The sequence below is a fragment of the Callithrix jacchus genome, chromosome 3 (genome assembly GCF_049354715.1).
Source record: "Callithrix jacchus isolate 240 chromosome 3, calJac240_pri, whole genome shotgun sequence".
NCBI classification, from domain to species: Eukaryota; Metazoa; Chordata; class Mammalia; order Primates; family Cebidae; genus Callithrix; species Callithrix jacchus.
In genome coordinates, this window is record NC_133504.1 from 50,182,545 (window position 1) to 50,200,214 (window position 17,670).

At 34.6% G+C, this 17,670-nt stretch overlaps 1 protein-coding gene across 7 annotated transcripts in view; it reads left to right on the top strand.

Annotated features, from left to right (window-relative positions):
• The window catches only part of TTC29 (tetratricopeptide repeat domain 29), a 241,384-nt gene that overhangs the window by 159,512 nt on the left and 64,202 nt on the right, over positions 1-17,670 (top strand). The gene's annotated exons all lie outside the window — the stretch shown is intronic.

Consider the following 17,670-nt stretch of genomic DNA (forward strand, 5'->3'; position numbering starts at 1 on the left):
AAGACAGATGAAGATAAAACTTTAAAATGTTATATATATATGTGTGTGTGTGTGTGTGTGTGTGTGTGTATAGTCCATGCTAGTGTCAAAAAAGTGTAAAGAAGGATATGCATATTTTCTGCTAATCTTATTTAAATTATAATAGATTATATAAGTATATTTCTAATAAATATCAAGAAAGGGTTTAGAGAATTCAGTGACTTCTGCAACTAATAAGAAAATGAAATAATTCCAAAGGTGAAATATGCTGAAAAGATAAGTCAATACTTAATTGTCACCAAATTTTAATAAAGAAGATAGCAAAATTTGAGTTTGAATTACAAAATTCCTTATTCAAATACAATTCACCTGTCTTCATTTATTTTCTACAAGTGACAAGTTGCTTCCTTAAGAATAAAGTATTTCTTCAGAAAATGTTGCTCACTTCATTGGGAAATAATAATGTAGCTCTAGATCCCTCAGGTTGAAAGATCTTTTTTTTTTCTTTTTCTTTTTTCCCCCCTCTGAGAGTCTCCTTCTCTATCTGCTGCTTTGGTTCAATAAAAGAGAATTCTTGATTGCTCAAACAAAAACTATACTTCTTTTAGATTCTGCTCACAGTTCTTGGTAGCTGGTGGTGTTACCAGTTTTAACTTTCCAATGTACACTGAACTCATCACTTGTAAGAAAAATATAGCTGGGTTTCTCTAATCTGATTTTATTTCAACTTTGTCTTTAATTGCTAGCTTGAGGAGCTTATAAAAAGTTTATTGGTTTGCTAAGCCATAGCAGAACAAGAATGAATCAGTAGAAGGCAAGAGTTTGAGAACTCAGTTGTCACCCCGTTTATATTTGCCTCATTTCAGTGGGGGCCTAAACTCTGCCTCTAGGTATGTCCTTTGGCCCTGTAGCCACGATTCCAAATATTATACCCACTTAGCTATATGCTTTCTACCATTGCTAGAATTTGGAGGTTAAATGATCCCCTACTATGTGTATTTAATCCCTTTTTTGGTAAGGCTTTCTTAGGACAATTCTTTTTTTTCTTTTTTTTTGAGACAGAGTCTCACTCTGTCGCCAGGCGCCAGGCTGGAGTGCGGTGGCACGATCTTGGCTCACTGCAACCTCCGTCTCACTGCAACCTCCTCCTCCCAGGTTCAAGCAATTCTCCTGCCTCAGCCTCCTGAGTAGCTGGGACAACAGGTGCACACCACCATGCCCAGCTAATTTTTGTATTTTTAGTAGAGACGGGGTTTCACCATGTTAGCAGGATGGTCTCAATCTCTCGACCTCGTGATCCGCCCGCCTCAACCTCCCAAAGTGCTGGGATTACAGGCGTCAGCCACTATGCCCAGCCTCTTAGGACAATTCTAGTGGTTCTTGGTCCATAAGATTTCTTCTGAAAAAAGAGGTAATATGACTAGTATTCAAAACACGGACACATTGAAGGCACCCCTTTTGTTGGCTTCTAATTCTTTATAAACTTTCCCTGATTCAGGTTTTTTTTTTTAGAAAAAGTGTATTTATGGTCCCATAATTTATTTTCATTATGTTCTTTTATTCTGTCCTCTCTGCCTCTTTAACTCCAAGATAAGGGTAAATATTCTACGATCTAGATTCTTTAGCATAATGAATAGAAAAATAAATGCTTTTCATGACAAATATCCCTTTAGAAATTATTTCTAATGCCTTATCCCCAGATGCATATTTCACTTCACATGGATGATGTCTGCCTCCTGGGGATGGGTGAGTGGGCTCAGTATGGAAAATATTGGGCAAGACTCTAATACCAAGAAGAGATAGCATATTTCTTCATTTTAGTGCCAGTCCATCTTGACCAGTGTTTTCACCTTCCTGGAATCAATTTTTGAATCGCTATGAATGTACCTGCACACATGTACTTTCTAAATCCTCTGAACTACTGTAGCAATGAAATAAATATTAAAAGGACTAACCAATATTCACCATCTCCAAATCTTTTCACACTACATTGTATTCAGGTTTTCTCTTCCTTTCATTTCATTCTGAACTTCAGTCAAAAAGCCTGCAAACAAATAGGCCTCCTTTTACCATGCCCTTAAGGTGAACAAAGTTGGACTTTGTCAAACCAATAGGAAAAACTAAAGTTAGTTCACTTAAGTGCTATTCCTTTGAGGGGTTGCATTTATTAACCTCTAATCTGAAATCAGATACCTAAAATGAGACAAAGCTTAGTTAATTTCGAAGTTTAGTGAGATAAGCCTGATTTCTCTGAATTAAAACCGTGCATTTCCGTTTACCTGTGTAACAAACCTGCACATCATGATATCAGCAGCTAATCAAGTATATTTTACAGTGTTATCAGAAGAAGTTTAGTGCCACCTTTCAAAGGGCTTCTAGCCTTGCTTATGAGATAGTAAGCTCCTAAGGAGGGAAACAGTTTTCCAGTTGCCACATATTTTTAATTGGTCCCATAATTTACTTCCCATACTGAAATATCAGTGTGGAAAAAATAAAATGAAATGAATCCTCAAAATCAATAGGAAAAGAAACGGTGAGAAAACTTTGGAAAATTGGGTGAAAATGACCATCTTAAAACTTTGAGGTTAATATTTATATTGTACTGTATGGATTTATTTGGTCCATGTTTTTACCACCCCCAGCTAACAGGATCCTGGAAAGAGGAAAATAAACTAAGCGAGAGGAAGCTATTACATTCATCCTTTAGCTATTAATTTCCTTCTATCACAATATGAAAAAACTAATTGGGTTGAATACAATGTGAGCAAAAGAAACAATATATTTTTTCATTAAAATCATAGAAGGCACAGATGAGCAGGCTGCTATTACAATTTAATCATAGGAATATTCCCTAAAAATATAGATGTCCAAATAGCTACATTAACTACCTTTCATAGGAATGACTTCATCCACTCACCTTTATCCAGGGCTTTAAATTGTAATCACATTTGAAGATTTGTATGATGAAATGTGAATATAGTATTTTTTTTACTAATTTGATTGGCAGGAAATAAGAAGCAAAACATTACAAGCACAGATTTTTAATAATTTATCATTACTTACATGAATCTACTAAGTTTGGGCACACAATTATATGACTAATTATGTTGGAAATCCAAGTGGATGCTTAAATAGATGACCATGCCCTGAGGCCCTTCCAGTTGTTTCTGCTGTCTCATTTAACCATGCAAATGTTATTAAGCATTCCTGGCTAAAAATTTTCAAGCATGTGCAAGTGTAATTGCATGGGTAATTATGCATAATACTGCCACTTACTATATCTAACATAGGAATTTTTCTTTTTTGAAAAACTTCAGCTTTCTACTGGATAGAGTTCTCAGTACAAATATAATTTATAAAAGATAAGTAGACAAAAACCAGCCTATTGCTTTTCTTCAGGGTCTCTTCCAGATTCTCTTTTGAACATCGGTTTGAAGGAAAAGGGATAAAGATTAAGCCACATACAGGCATACTTTGGAGATATTGTGGGTTCAGTTTCAGATCGTTCCAATAAAGTGAGTCATACAAATTCCTTGGTTTCCCAGTACATATAAAAGTTGTGCTTATACTACTCTTTAGTCTATTAAGTGTGCAATAGCATTCGACTTAAAAGGTACATACCTTTATTAAGAATACTTTATTACTAAAAAGGCTAATTATTATCTGAGCCTACAGCAAGTCATAATCCTTGATGTTAATTGCTGTTGATTAATCAGAGTGGTGGTTGCTGAAGCTTTGGGTGGCTCTGGTAATTTCTTAAAATAAGACAATAATGCAGTTTGTCACATTGATTGACTGTTGCTTTCACAAAAGATTTCTCTGTGGAACACAATGCTGTTTGATAGCATTTTACCCACGGTAGAACTTCTCTTAAAATTGGAGTCAAACTTCTCAAACTCTACCACTGTTCTATCAACTAAATTTATGTAATATTCTTGTTGTTGTTTCAACAATGTTCACAACATCTTCACCAGGTGTAGATTCCATCTCAAGAAACCACTTTATTTGCTCATCCATAGGGAGCAACTCCTCAGTTATTTGAGTTTGATTATGAGATTGTAGCAATTCACTCACATCTTCAGGCTCCACTTCTAATTCTAGTTCTTTTGCTATTTCCGCCATACCTGCAGTAACTTTCTCCACTGAAATCTCAGACCTCTCAAAGTCATCCATGAGAGTTGAAATCAACTTCATCCAAATTCCCGTAACTATTGACATATTTTGACCACTTCCCATTGATCATAAACATTCTTAATGGCATCTAGAGTAATGAATCCTTTCTAGAACATTTTCCATTTACTTTTACCATATCCATCAGAAAAAATCAACTACCTATGGAAACTAAAAGCCTTACAAAATGTATTTCTTAAATACTAAGACTTCAAAGTCAAAACTTCTTCTTGATCCATGGGTTACAAAATGGACATTGTGTTAGCAGGCATAAAAACAACATTAATCTCTTTATACATTTCTATCAGAGCAATCTTAGGTGACTAGATGCATTGTCAATGAACAATAATACTTTAAGAATAATCTTTTTTTTCTGAGCAGTAGGTCTCAGCAGTGGGCTTAACCTATTAAGTAAATCATGCTACAATAGATATGACGCTATCCAGGCTTTGCTGTTCCATTTATAGAGCACAGGTGGAGTCGATTTAGCATAATTCTTAAGGACTCTGATTTTCAGAATGGTAAATGAGCACTGGTTTCAGCGTCAAAGTCACCAGCTGCAGTAGCTACTAATAAGAGTTACCCTGTCGTTCAAAGCCAGGCATTGACTTCTCCTCTCTAGCTATGAAAGCCCTAGATGGAATCTTCTTCCAATGAAAGGCTGTTTCATCTACATTGAAAATATGCCATTTAGTGTAGCCACCTTCATCAATTATCTTAACTAGATCTTCTGGATAACTTTCTGCAACTTCTCTACTAGCATTTGGTGTTTCACCTTGAACTTCTATGTTATGAAGATGACTTCTTTTCTTAAACCTCATAACCCAATCTCTGCTAGCTTCAAACTTTTCTTCTGAAGCTTCCTCACCTCTCTCAGCCTTTGCAGAATTGAAGAGAGTTTGGAGCTTGCTCTGGATAACAGTTTTTGATTAAGGGAATGTTGTGGCTTGTGATATTTTATCCACACCACTAAAACTTTATGCATATCAGCAATAGAGCTGTTTTGCTTTATTTTCATGTGTTCACTGGAGTAGCACTTCAATTTCTTTCAAGAACTTTCTTTTCTCTTGTATTCACAACTTGGTTAACTGTTTGGTGCAAGAGGCTAAGCATTTGACTTATCTCAGCTTTCAACATGACTTCCTCACTAAGCATTGTAATCATTTCTAGCTTTTGATTTAAAGTGAGAGATATGCAATGCTTCCTTTCACTTGAACACTTAGAGGCCATTGTGGGGTTATTAGTTGGCCCTCTTTTTATATTGTTGTGTCTCAGGGGATAGGGAGGCCCAAGGAGAGGGAGAGACAGGGGAATGGCTGGTCAGTGGAGCAGTCAGAGCACACACGACATTTACCAATTAAATCCACTGTCTTATATGGGTGCAATACATGGTATCTCAAAACAATTACAGTAGTAACACCAAAGATCACTGATCACAGACCACTACAACAGATATAATAATAATAAGTTTGAAATGCTGAATTACCAAATGTGACACAGAGGAACTGAGTACATGCTATTGGAAAAATTGTGCCGATAGACTTGCCTGAAACAGGGTTGCCATACATCTTCAATGTGTAAAAAATGCAAAGCACAATAAAGCAGTGCATGCTTATAGTACAATTAAAGGAAATTTGAAATACTTATAAATGGAACAATCTACATTCACAAATATACCCAACTGAGAATATAATTCAACCATTGTACTTATGAGAGTAATAATCATATTTTCATGAACTTTGGGCCATATAAATATTTATAAAAACTTGATAATGAGTATACAAAAGAAGTAGCTATCCTGTTCTAGGAATGAAACTATGAGCTGGAAGTTTTTTAGGTTTGCATATAGTAAAGCTATGTAACATCAAAAAATGTCCAGAAATTTTTTTTACCAGTGCATATTTAGTGGGTGAATTTCTTGAATTTTAGTTAGTGGGTGAATTTCTTGTCGTGAGAACTATTAAGGAAGCTTTCCAATACTGAACCCTGCCTGGTGCCATCCCTTGCTGAGTTGGATTCTGCACAGCCTTGCTTTGCAAGTCCCCAGCTTCTGATGCAAAGTTAAGTGTGGTCAGGAAGGATACTCACTCCCTGAAGTTGGAGGTGAGTATCTGGCTTTTCAACACCGACAGTGAGAACAAGTCTCAACTTTCCACCTACATTTATAAAGTAGGAAATTACTTAAGCATAGGAATGGGTTTAGATGCTGGTGGACAATCTCTAGTAATAACTGTAAGTGCTAAGAAAAAAATAATGAAGCAGATATGAGAATAGAAAGTGATTGGGTTTGGTGAGGGCTGTTTTAAATAGAAGCTTTGAGGAGTTTAAAGAGAAGCCTAATTAAGATGAGGGAGCAAGGCATGTGAATATGTAGAAAGGTGGGGAGAAGATATCCAGATAAAGCTAGGCTTGTTTCACCTGGATAGAAGACCAATATGGCTGGAACAAATTGAGTGAGAGGGAGAGGAGTAAGAATTGAGGTTTGAGGACGGCCAGTTAATTTAGGCCTTGAAAGCCATGGTGATGACTTTAGATTTTATTCCAGTTGTTACCGAAAATTATCATTGAGGTCTGAGAAGAGAACTCTAACTTTTCAAAAAGATCACTTTGACTGCTGTATGAAGAATAGCTTGTGAAGCAGTGGCCTTTTTAATTAAAATCTACAGTAAAAATATTTTACCATGTGACCATAGAATACGTAATTGAATAAACAGTTTGACAAATCAGTACTTATCACCTGTGAAGTACTCTGATATCTTTCTGTTGTAGTCTAGCCTAGTCTATTTCATATTTTAATAATTTCAAAGAAACTAGAAGTAGATGATTTTTGAGAGGAAAAAATGACATTGAAGTAAAAAATGTTCAGTGGTGACAAGACATTCTGTTGCATTTCCAATATGGTCAAGTATTTTAAGATACCCTGTGGAAAATTGAACTGCACAATAAGCCTCAGGCAGTTTCTCAAGGTGCGACTCAAGGACCGCTTGCATCAAAATTATGAGGGGTAGGTGGTATTGAGTTGTTAAAAATGTATCTTCTAGGGTCCTATCTTGGAATTACTGAATCAGAATCTCTAATGAAGGGGCTTAAGAATCTGCTTTTAACAAGCTCACCAGGAGATTCTTATATGCAGGAACTGTTCTTAAGTTTCTTAAATTTTTCAATATTTTAAGGTGATAATGCAAGGTTAGCTTTTCCTCATGAATACATGATAGTTCACTAATACATGTAAACCCAGTTAGTGAGTCTTAAGATAACATTCCCTTATCCCTAAACTCATCCAGTTGTATACATTAAACATGTACAGCTCATTATGTGTCAATCATACCTCAACAAAGTGTATTTTTAAAGGATAACTTGTCTTAGTAGTGTTAGTACTGCAGAACCTTATTATAAATTCGCAGATGGAATATGGAAAGCACTTCAAATCAGTGCTTTTCCTCAGTGCATCTATCCCTACCACCCCCTTTAGATATCGATTTTAGAATCAGTTCAAAAGTTCCTTGAACTCTTTTCCTCTCTAATCCCAACTCTGTATCAATATTCGTCACTTCACATAATTTATCAAAAATAATCTACCTTTCTCTGCTTTCCTTTCCTTTCCCCTTCCAAAAGTTTCTGAAGTTTTACTCCCCTAAGAAACCTCCCTTCCCTTGTTGCAATGTGACTAAATGCCACACATTCACAACTTTACAATTATGAATGGTATATGACAGCATCATTTTTCCATACCTTTGTATGTCATTGATTTTCACTAAATATTATGCCCCACTGTGACATTTTCTCAGTGTGTCATTCTATTTAGATACATTCTAGATACTACAAATTAAATGATCTTTCTGAAAAGCATTTCCAAAATATCATTAAAGGATGTGGGAAGTTTTCCTTTACTTGGTTTTAAAATGAAACACAGGAAACCCCAGACAGTGGCTATATTATGAATCATATGCATGTAAGATCATGCTCTAATCTGGCACATTTGATGTTTGTGAAAAACGGGGCTTAAGACCTGATGTTATAAAATCATTTTGTAAAATGTTTTCCAATGTCACCTTCACTTTTACTATGGATGGAGTAATGTCCCCTATATTAGTGATATCCCTATAGCAAAGCCTGTCACAGGGGCATTCTCCCCATCCCTTAGCCAAAGCAAAATATTCTGACATATGACTGTATGTCAAAGGAATATCTCTCATCAATTCAGCTTCAGAAATAAAAAGGGGACAGAATTCTTACGTGTTCATGGGAAAACATGGGGTTAAAGTGGACTGCATTCCAGGAAGTGTTCAGTTGACTTGCTATGTGGTGAAAGGCTGTGCAGTCCTAGCTAATGACTTGTAGGTACTGAATCCTCAGGTCTCTCAGGTGGTTTCAGTCGATCAGTTTCAGCAGAATGATGAAAAGGTTGAGATAAAATAAACTGACAGTTGCTACTCATCGTAGGCAGCATGCTGTACCCAGGCAGCTGAGACCCTGGGAGCCCTCTTTCTTAAACAAAGGCTTTCACTGCAGTGAGCAATGAACTCCAAATAAAAAAAAAATGGGGACAGATTGGCAGCTGGTGACCGACAGGAGGAGGCTAAGGAGGGAAACTGGGAAACACAGCAATTGTTGGCTAATTAGAAGCCATTCCCACCTACTTAATACCAACCCATTAAGCAGAAAACACTTTTCATCTCTCTCTCTCCTGCTACGTATGACATTATACTCCAATCAATACCCTCCCACTGGCTGCCTCAGTGCCCACAAATGAATGTGCTGCAAGTTTAAGAATGCAGGAATTGACTTGGGACAGTGAAACTGCAGTTTTCACAGAAGATTTTCTGAAGACACTAGGCTAGCGATGCTTAGATAAAGTGATCATATCTTTAAACTGGCAGCTGTCAAAAACTGGCAAACATAGGAGAAAACCTAAGCACGCTAGACTTATTTGAGTCTTAATAGCAAACAATTGTGTAAATCAATTTCCCCACTCTGGAGGGAACAACTCAAATATTTGGCTTTCACTGCAACTGCTACCATTTCAACACACACACACACACACACACACACAATTTTTAAGAAGATATATGGAAAGTATAATAGATATATATCAAATTATGTTGTATTGCCTGTTGAGCATGATATTTAAGTAGAATTCTTTCATTAGTCCCACTCTTAACTTTGTAATAATTTCTCTTAACAACCCAGATAAACTACTAGAAATGTATCCTCATGCAATATGATGCTATTCATGTAGCATCACCTTCATATTATTTTGAACAAGTTTTCATCCTTACTAGGTGAGTTCCATGGCTCTCAAAAACAGATTTTATCCCAAATAATATTTACATGGAAACGATATATATCTAAAATGTTATTTTGATTTGTTTCAGTTCTGTGACTTTAAATGCACTCCCGGGCTCAAGTAATCCTCCAGCCCCCAGCCTCCCAAGTAGCTGAGATTACAGGTGCATGCCACCACAGCCAGCTAATGTTTTTGTTTTTTGTGGAGGTAGGATTTCACAATGTTACCTAGCCTGCTCTCAAACACCTGGCCTCAAGCAATCCTCCTGCTTTGGCCGCCCAAAGAACTGGGATTACTGGTATGAGTCACCATGCCCAGCCTTAGTTCAGTGACGTTTATAAAGGTTAGTTTTTTTTTTTCCTTGGGCCCAAATATTAGCTTCTAAAATTTACACAGAGTTTCTAAATGATATGTGGTCACTTCTTTGCCATCTTAGGCACTATTTCTGGGACTTTTATCACAATACCAGTCAGCTTTCTGAGTAGGGAACAGAAAGGAAAACAAAATATTCACACAAACTATGTAAAAATAACTAGGAAAGAGTTGTGGAACCAATTGAGATTTTAGAATCCAAAGTTTAAATTCATTGTACAGAAGATTGCTCTGTGAGACTGCCTTGAGGTTTCAGAGTAAAACCTGCAGTAGGGGAGAATATCTGGAAATCATGCTGGTCAAAAAGGTAAGGGCATAGTGCTCTGATTTCATCTGTGTGCATAAAACATGTGACATGACATCCAAATTATCTTTTATTAAGTGTGAGTAGGGTGGATTACATTTTACAAGTTGATTCAACTGTATTGTTTTAAAGCACATATTCCAAACAGTCATGATTATTACCCAAAGTGCTGTCTGGCACTGCCATACTTCTAGAGAACAAACAGCCACTTGTGCATTATACCTGACAGACATCTGTAAGGTAAGGGGAACCTCTAAAGATGGTGCACTGGAGGAAGAGAGAGGAAGAGGGAGAGACTTCTTGCTTTAAAATTATGGCTTGATTTCAGAAAACAAGTCCACTCATAAGTTTTATTTCTCAGCAAGCATGTACCCTACTGGTATCGAGCCTTGTAAGTAATTCATAAGAATATTCTTCGGGTATCCCAAACCAACCAAGTTTATTATTTCAGTTGTAGGGTGTGCATGCATGTGCACTGTATGTGTGTGTACGTATATACTGTAGATGTATATATGTATATATATATATATATATTCTTTAATAACCCAGTTCTAATACAAATAATATAGTTTCCTTATCACCGATTTAGTGACCATTAGTTAAATGTTCAAACTCTCTTATTTCAGTTTAACCATAAGTAAAATGCAAATAATATCAAACTGTTAGCATTATTTTAAGAAATAATAACAGAAATATTAATAGAAATGTCATATTTTATTATTAGACTACAATGTTGGTTTTGAAACCAGACAGGTCAAAAGACATGTAAAAGAATGGAAAGGGATTTGCAGAATTATGATGAAAAAGTTTAATCATTTTGAAAATGAGTCACATGAGTAAAGGTTGAGATTTTTTAGACTGGGGAATAAAAAAAGGTTATCTAAGGACCCAATAACTGTCTTCAAGTAGGTGTCATTAGGGAGAGGAATCTTTAACAGCTGCCCTCCATCTCCTCAGAGGATAGAGCAGGAGAAAATGTATTAACAATTACAGCACAAGAGATTTATTTTTGAGTTCTCTATTGATTAGTGTAGAAATATTTCACTTATTAATCAGCCAAACTTTGATGACTCCAACAAGCCAAACATTTTTGTTGCTGCCATTTGAAACAATTGCAACCTACTTTATAGACTAATGTATTTATCCCTCAATAAGTATTAAAAATTAGACAGCAAGTTATAAACAGACAGTGATGGCATCAATAAACAATAGCTGAAAATATATTTTAAAAAGGTTCAAGTGTGCATGCGCTCTCTCTCTCTCTCTCTCTCTCTCTCTCTCTCTCTCTCTCTCTCTCTTTCTCACACAAAACCAGTCAAACAAACATGCAGCAATGCAGCATTCTGAGGCCATTTTGCTCAGGAACCAAAGAATCTTGCAAACTCAATAGCCTCTTATTGTTATCACATAATTAATTTTTCTATTGATGATCTCCAGCCACCTAGAGAAGATTAAATTATAGCCATTTTAGTCTCTTAAAGAATGCAGGGAAATTTTAAAGAAATATTATTCAATAGACCTTAATGATCAAAAAGACCCCAGACTTCTAGTTCATCCTTCATTTTCTCAGATAAAGAAACTTTACAGAAGGTGAAGTATACTATTGTCTTAGTCCATTCAGGCTGTTATAACAAAATACTATTAACTGGGTAACTTATTAACAGCAGAAATTTGTTTCTCATGGTTCTGGAGGCTGGGAAGTCTAAGATCGAGGCAGATTCAATACATGCTGAGGCTTCAACTGCTTGCTGTGTTCCCACGTGATCAAAGGTGCAAATGAGCTCTCTCGGGTCTTTTTAAAAGGGCACTAATCCCACTTATGAGGACTCTGTCTTCATGACCTGATCACCTCCCAAAGGCCACATCTCCTAATACCATCATCTTGTGGGGGCTTAGGATTTCAACATGGGAATTTTAAGGGGACACAAACATTCAGACCATACATAGCACCTACCAAAGGCCACACAGAGTAGGTGAAAGGGTCAGAACTTGAAGACATGTCTTCATTAACCATATATGACACTCTTTCCACTTTGCTGTGTTGTCCCCAACAATTTTACTATTTTTAATTTTTTTTATTTTTGTCACTTATTGGAGTAAGGTTATCTAAAAAGTTTACCATTTGCCTTCTCAAAAGATGTTTAAAAAGGCAGTAAATACAGTATCCTCCTATTATATAGTTTATGGTATAGTAAATATAGTATATATTTCATAGATATAGTAAATTTTGTGTGTGTGTGTGTGTGTGTGTGTATATATATATATATACTATACCTAAGACTTAGCTCCTTTCTCAGTTAAGAAAACTAGTTCAAGTTACTGAGTTAATTCTCAAGCATCTACTTCACAAGTCTTTAGAAAGGTTAGACATAGAAATGAGTCTTAGATTTCCAGTTAGGCATACCATTTGGGAGTAGAGTCCTGGTTAATTTGTCTATTAAATCTTCATTAATTCATGGATCCCATAGTTCTCTCTTTATCTTCAAAGAATAATTAACGTAACATTTGTTAAGTTAGTCAGTCTATCCTTAAAAAATGTTCAACACAAATATAGAAGACAAGTTTCTGAGATGCTCCTGTAACGTAAAAAGTAAGAGGCTGCCTCGTCCCACTTTAGAAATTGCAGTCTACTTTCACCCGAGACTTAGCTCCTTTCTCAGTTGAGAAATAGCAAAAATATGATGAACTTTTAAAATATTATGAATGCACATTTTATATGGCTGCCTCTGTCAGGAACAGATGTTAGTGAACTTACATTAAGGCATCGCAGATTATTTTATATATTCTAATAGTACATTGCCCTATGATGAATCAAAATGTATTCACATGTGAGTGTTTACAGGCTTCCTTCATCCCCACACCTACTCCATTTTCCTTCTCCTAACACCCAAAGGAAAAGTATTTTCATTGGCTGAGAAAGAAGCTAAGTTGATTTACACAGAGGCTAAGTTTTCTTGCATACAAAAAAAGAAGAGGGTGTATAGGAACAGAGCCTAGGAAGCTAAACAAGAGAAAGATGAGAAAGGAGATTTGTGGGTAGTGTGCGGGTTGTGGAGAGTAAAAAGGAATTTGATAATAAAGAAAATGGGATGTGAAGTAACAAATACGTTAACTAGCTTGACATAGCCATTCCACAATGTATACATATATCAAAACATCATGTACACCATAAATATACACAATTATTATTTTTGGATTTTAAAAAGTAAATAAACAAATAAATAAAAAAGAAAATGGGAGATTATGATGTGGTATATTGAATTTTTATATCTGAAAAATTCAAGTAAAGAATTTGAGTTATACTTCAACTGCCTTTTTTGTTGAATTGCTTTCTCTCCTGGGACAGAACTCTGAGACTGGACCACATGGGTTTCTGAATTTACAAGGTTCTGTTTATTTTCTAATGCTTATTTGATGATTAAATCTTTGGTCAACTTAAAAAAAACAATATGCCTTGTCTTTGGGCTTTTATATTCTATTCTAAGTAATAGTCAATAGTAAAGTAATAATTAAGGAATAAATTGTTTGGATTGATCATTTTCTACTCCTGTATGTATTTCCCTGTATTACAAGGTAGTTTTTAAAGCAACAAGACACTATAATAGACAGCATTTTACATCATGGAATAGATTACATTGATATATGACAAGCATTTTCATCAGCGGTCACTATTATCTACTTCTTACTAAACAAAAACAATTAGCTAGTTATTGAATTGAATGTGGTATGCCCTAACTTATTTCTCTGTAAGTTTCTCTGACAGAATACTGTCAGAAAACTTGCTACAAGTTAAACATTTCACTTCTTAAGTAACTTTACAGGAATATAATTGACAATAATTTTATCTTGCTATTCAAGTTCCTTTTATTCTTCTCTTGATAATGCATTTTGATGATCCATTAATTTTAACTAGTATTATTTTTCATATAGATGGCCAAGAGATATTTAATATATATAAAATAGTACACTAAATAACTTATTTTTAAAGTGGCACTTTCTGCACAAGTTATCAGAGGAGGGACTAGTAGAAGACAAGATAAAATTACTGAGAAAAAAGAGTGAAATATATACTACAATGAGTGGAGGCCTAAGCGTCTTCTGTGTGTATTAAATCAGAAGGCCAGAAATCAATTTCTCAAAATAAAAATAAAGATAGAATTTGTAATATATTGTTGCACCTCTAGACTCAAACAATGTCATGTTTCCATTGGCTAAATAGCATGTTTTATAGTTGGTATTCCTTTTTTTTCATTTATTTGCTTCAATTTCTTATTTGATAGAAGTTGGCCTTGATATTTGCTTATGATTGTCGTTTTAGATTTTTGTTCATTAAAACCTGAAAGTCATGTTTTCTCTTGGCTATCAGAATGCCCATCTAGTTTACCCTATCACTGATTTCTTTCATATTCCATGCATGCGTAAAAATACTTTTGTAGGTAGGCACTCTGTGTGCACAGCTAGGTGGAGTTCATTTTCTCAAGACACCAAAGTGAAAACACTTCAAAGCACTGCTGTGTTTTACTGTGATAAAAAAATTTTACTGTGATAAAATTTCATTTTCTGGTAGTCGTATACTAGAGGTAAATATTAATAACTTGAGAAAAGGCAGTATTGGAATAGCATGTTAGTGAACCTTACTTGTAATGAAGTTCTACTGAGCTCAACATGAAGAGAGTTGGTTTTATATAATGCTCGCTTTTATTGAGCACATCTTTCAAAATACATTTCTTTACACGGTACTGAGCAAACCTTACAGTCTGCTGATTTGTCATGTACATCTCAAGGTTTTAAACTATAAAATTATATGTGTTTTCACCCATTATTTGTTTAAAGATATTGGAGTTGGGCTAAATTTTCATAGTGGTTTCAAAATTTCAGTTTCAGGAGCCTTAAAAGAAAGAAATCTTCCATTCAGAGATTGAATCTCTTAATCCCTTTTTTAGAGGTTAATATGACAGTTAACTCATTTCTATATGATACAATCTAAATATTTATATCAGATATATATATTTTTTGATTGGGAAATATGTCAAGCTCTATAATACTATATTATTCAATCTAACAATTATTATATTCATGTATCATTATAGATTTTATTGTTTCCCTTTTGTTCCAGACACTATATTGACAGGTGTATTTCTGAATATATACTTATTTCAAAAAGGAGAAGATGTATTTTTATAACAAAGCTCGTCTGATGATGCCATTTTCTTTTCCATTACAATGATTTGTAATGGAGAAAGGAGTGAAGAAGTATAATACAATTACCTTTCTTTTGTACTTTATATTACACATGCACACATCTAACTAGCAAACTAAAATTTATCTAAACATTTTAATCTTCAAGTTCAAAACTGTCAGAATATTTTTATGTTGTGAGACTCCTGTAGATCCACAAGTTCCAATTCCCTGGGAAGAAAACAAGAGACACTATCTATAATGAGACACAGAGATGTGGATTGTAATACCAATCCAGCCATCATTTACTATCTGATTCTCCATTTTCTAATTTGTCATATTAGGAAATCATTCCAAGTTTACAGACTGTTGAAATAATTAAGTATGAAAAAAAATTGGCACAGTTATATCTGTGTGTGTGTACTTATATATATATATAAAAGAATATATATACGTATATGTATATATACATATGTATATATACGTATATATGTATATATATACATGTATGTATATCTACGTATATACATATACATACGTATATATATGTATACGTATATATGTATATGTATGTGTGTGTATATACATATATATATATATATATTCAGCAATTTAAGAGATGAACTGGAGAGAAGGCAAATCTAGAGTTATGAGAAGCCGGAACTAGCCCAAGAAGGAGCACTTAATCATAAAGGAGAAATTCCTACAGATATTCTCCACTATATACATACCGGAATCCTGAATGTCTTATCTCATTTGCCTAAACAGGACACATGATCCTTGAAAGAGATGTGTAAATTGATGGCCTCAAAAGATAATGCCATGCAACATGCTTCTTTGTATTCTTGTGCTTGTGAAATAATTTAAGCATTTTAAAAAATAAGAACATTTACAATGCAGAGAGTGAAAGTTCTTATGAAATCTCTACATACACACATATACACATCGAGTTAGAAAGATTCATTCAGAAAATGATTCATGATCCTATACTCATTAAGGTGCCCAATCCTGTGCACTTCAGCGATGACTGGAGCATTGTGGTCTCTACCCATACATGTTGCCCCAAAAGCACTTTGAAAATGAGTACTCCACTTAGTTCAATTTGGGGGAAACAAACAGATTTTAGCAGATTTAGAGGAATATATGAATTTGGGAACTGTATAAGCTCTTTCACAACTGTTTAAATTCAATTAAAATGTCTTTAAAGTTCGACTACAATGTATAATATCACATTTATTTCAAACTGGAAGATTTAGGAGGAAGCAGGTAACTTTATCCTTAAAGCATCATTCCCTTTAACCTCTCATACTGAAAACTGATGTGCACTGAAATGTTCTTTGCTTTCTCTTAAAGCCAAAGTTTTTAGTTAGAATTGTGTTTACCCTACTTGACATTTCAAAAAAAGATAAAAATATTTAAAATACTTTAAAATTATAAAATATTCCAATTTTTGAGAATCTCTGCAGCTCTAGAAACTCAAGTAGCTGTAAATGCCATTACTAAATTGGGTAAAGGTGAAATGTAACAAGTTAGCCAAAACAAAAAGTTTACTTGAATGTAGCATTGAATTTGAGATTCACTTTCTAGCTTCGGCCAACTAGTTAATAAGAGGTTTTAAAAGCAGTGGAAATATCAGGTGGGTCCAAGCTATATGACAACCTATAAATTCAGCCTTATTTTGACTAGCTTCCAGGGTAGTCTTCCATTAAGTGGAGATTCAGAACCAATGTAAAGGAAGTAAAATGAGCCCTTGGCAGTTTCACCAGGAGTTGAGAGCCAAAGACTGTGGGATAAGTGTTGTGAAGCCCAGACTCAGTCAGATAGAGCCTAATCTAATCTAATTCTAACCTGCTCTAAAATCTCAGACCATAATTGCCTATCATGACAAAAAGTAAAATAGAGAATTATATCGTCTACTCTTTTACCCAAAATATTTACTTAATTAATGAGATAGAAATTAAAGTTACCAATAGATTTCAATTATTTTTACCAATGGATCTGATTTAAGAATGTGCCACATATCTCAGTTGAATTCAATTTATAATATTACTTGACTGTTTTTTCTAAGCTATAGGAAATTACTTTAAAAATATACTGCTCCTATTTTTTTATGCACTCATGCTATACCTAGACATTGGGACCATTAGACATTATTTGGAAAAAAATGAAAATTAATTGGAAGGAATCAAATTATAAAGGAAATGGGAGTGAAAGTTGCTCTTTAATGTGTATACATGTGTAGTTGTAACCAAGATGTATTAATTGAGGATGTCAATAAATAACTATTATAAAATATTTTTTAAAGTTCTCACACATTAATTCTGGAATATTACATTCTTATATTTATAAAATATTTTTAAGGAAATTCTAACCCGGCTAC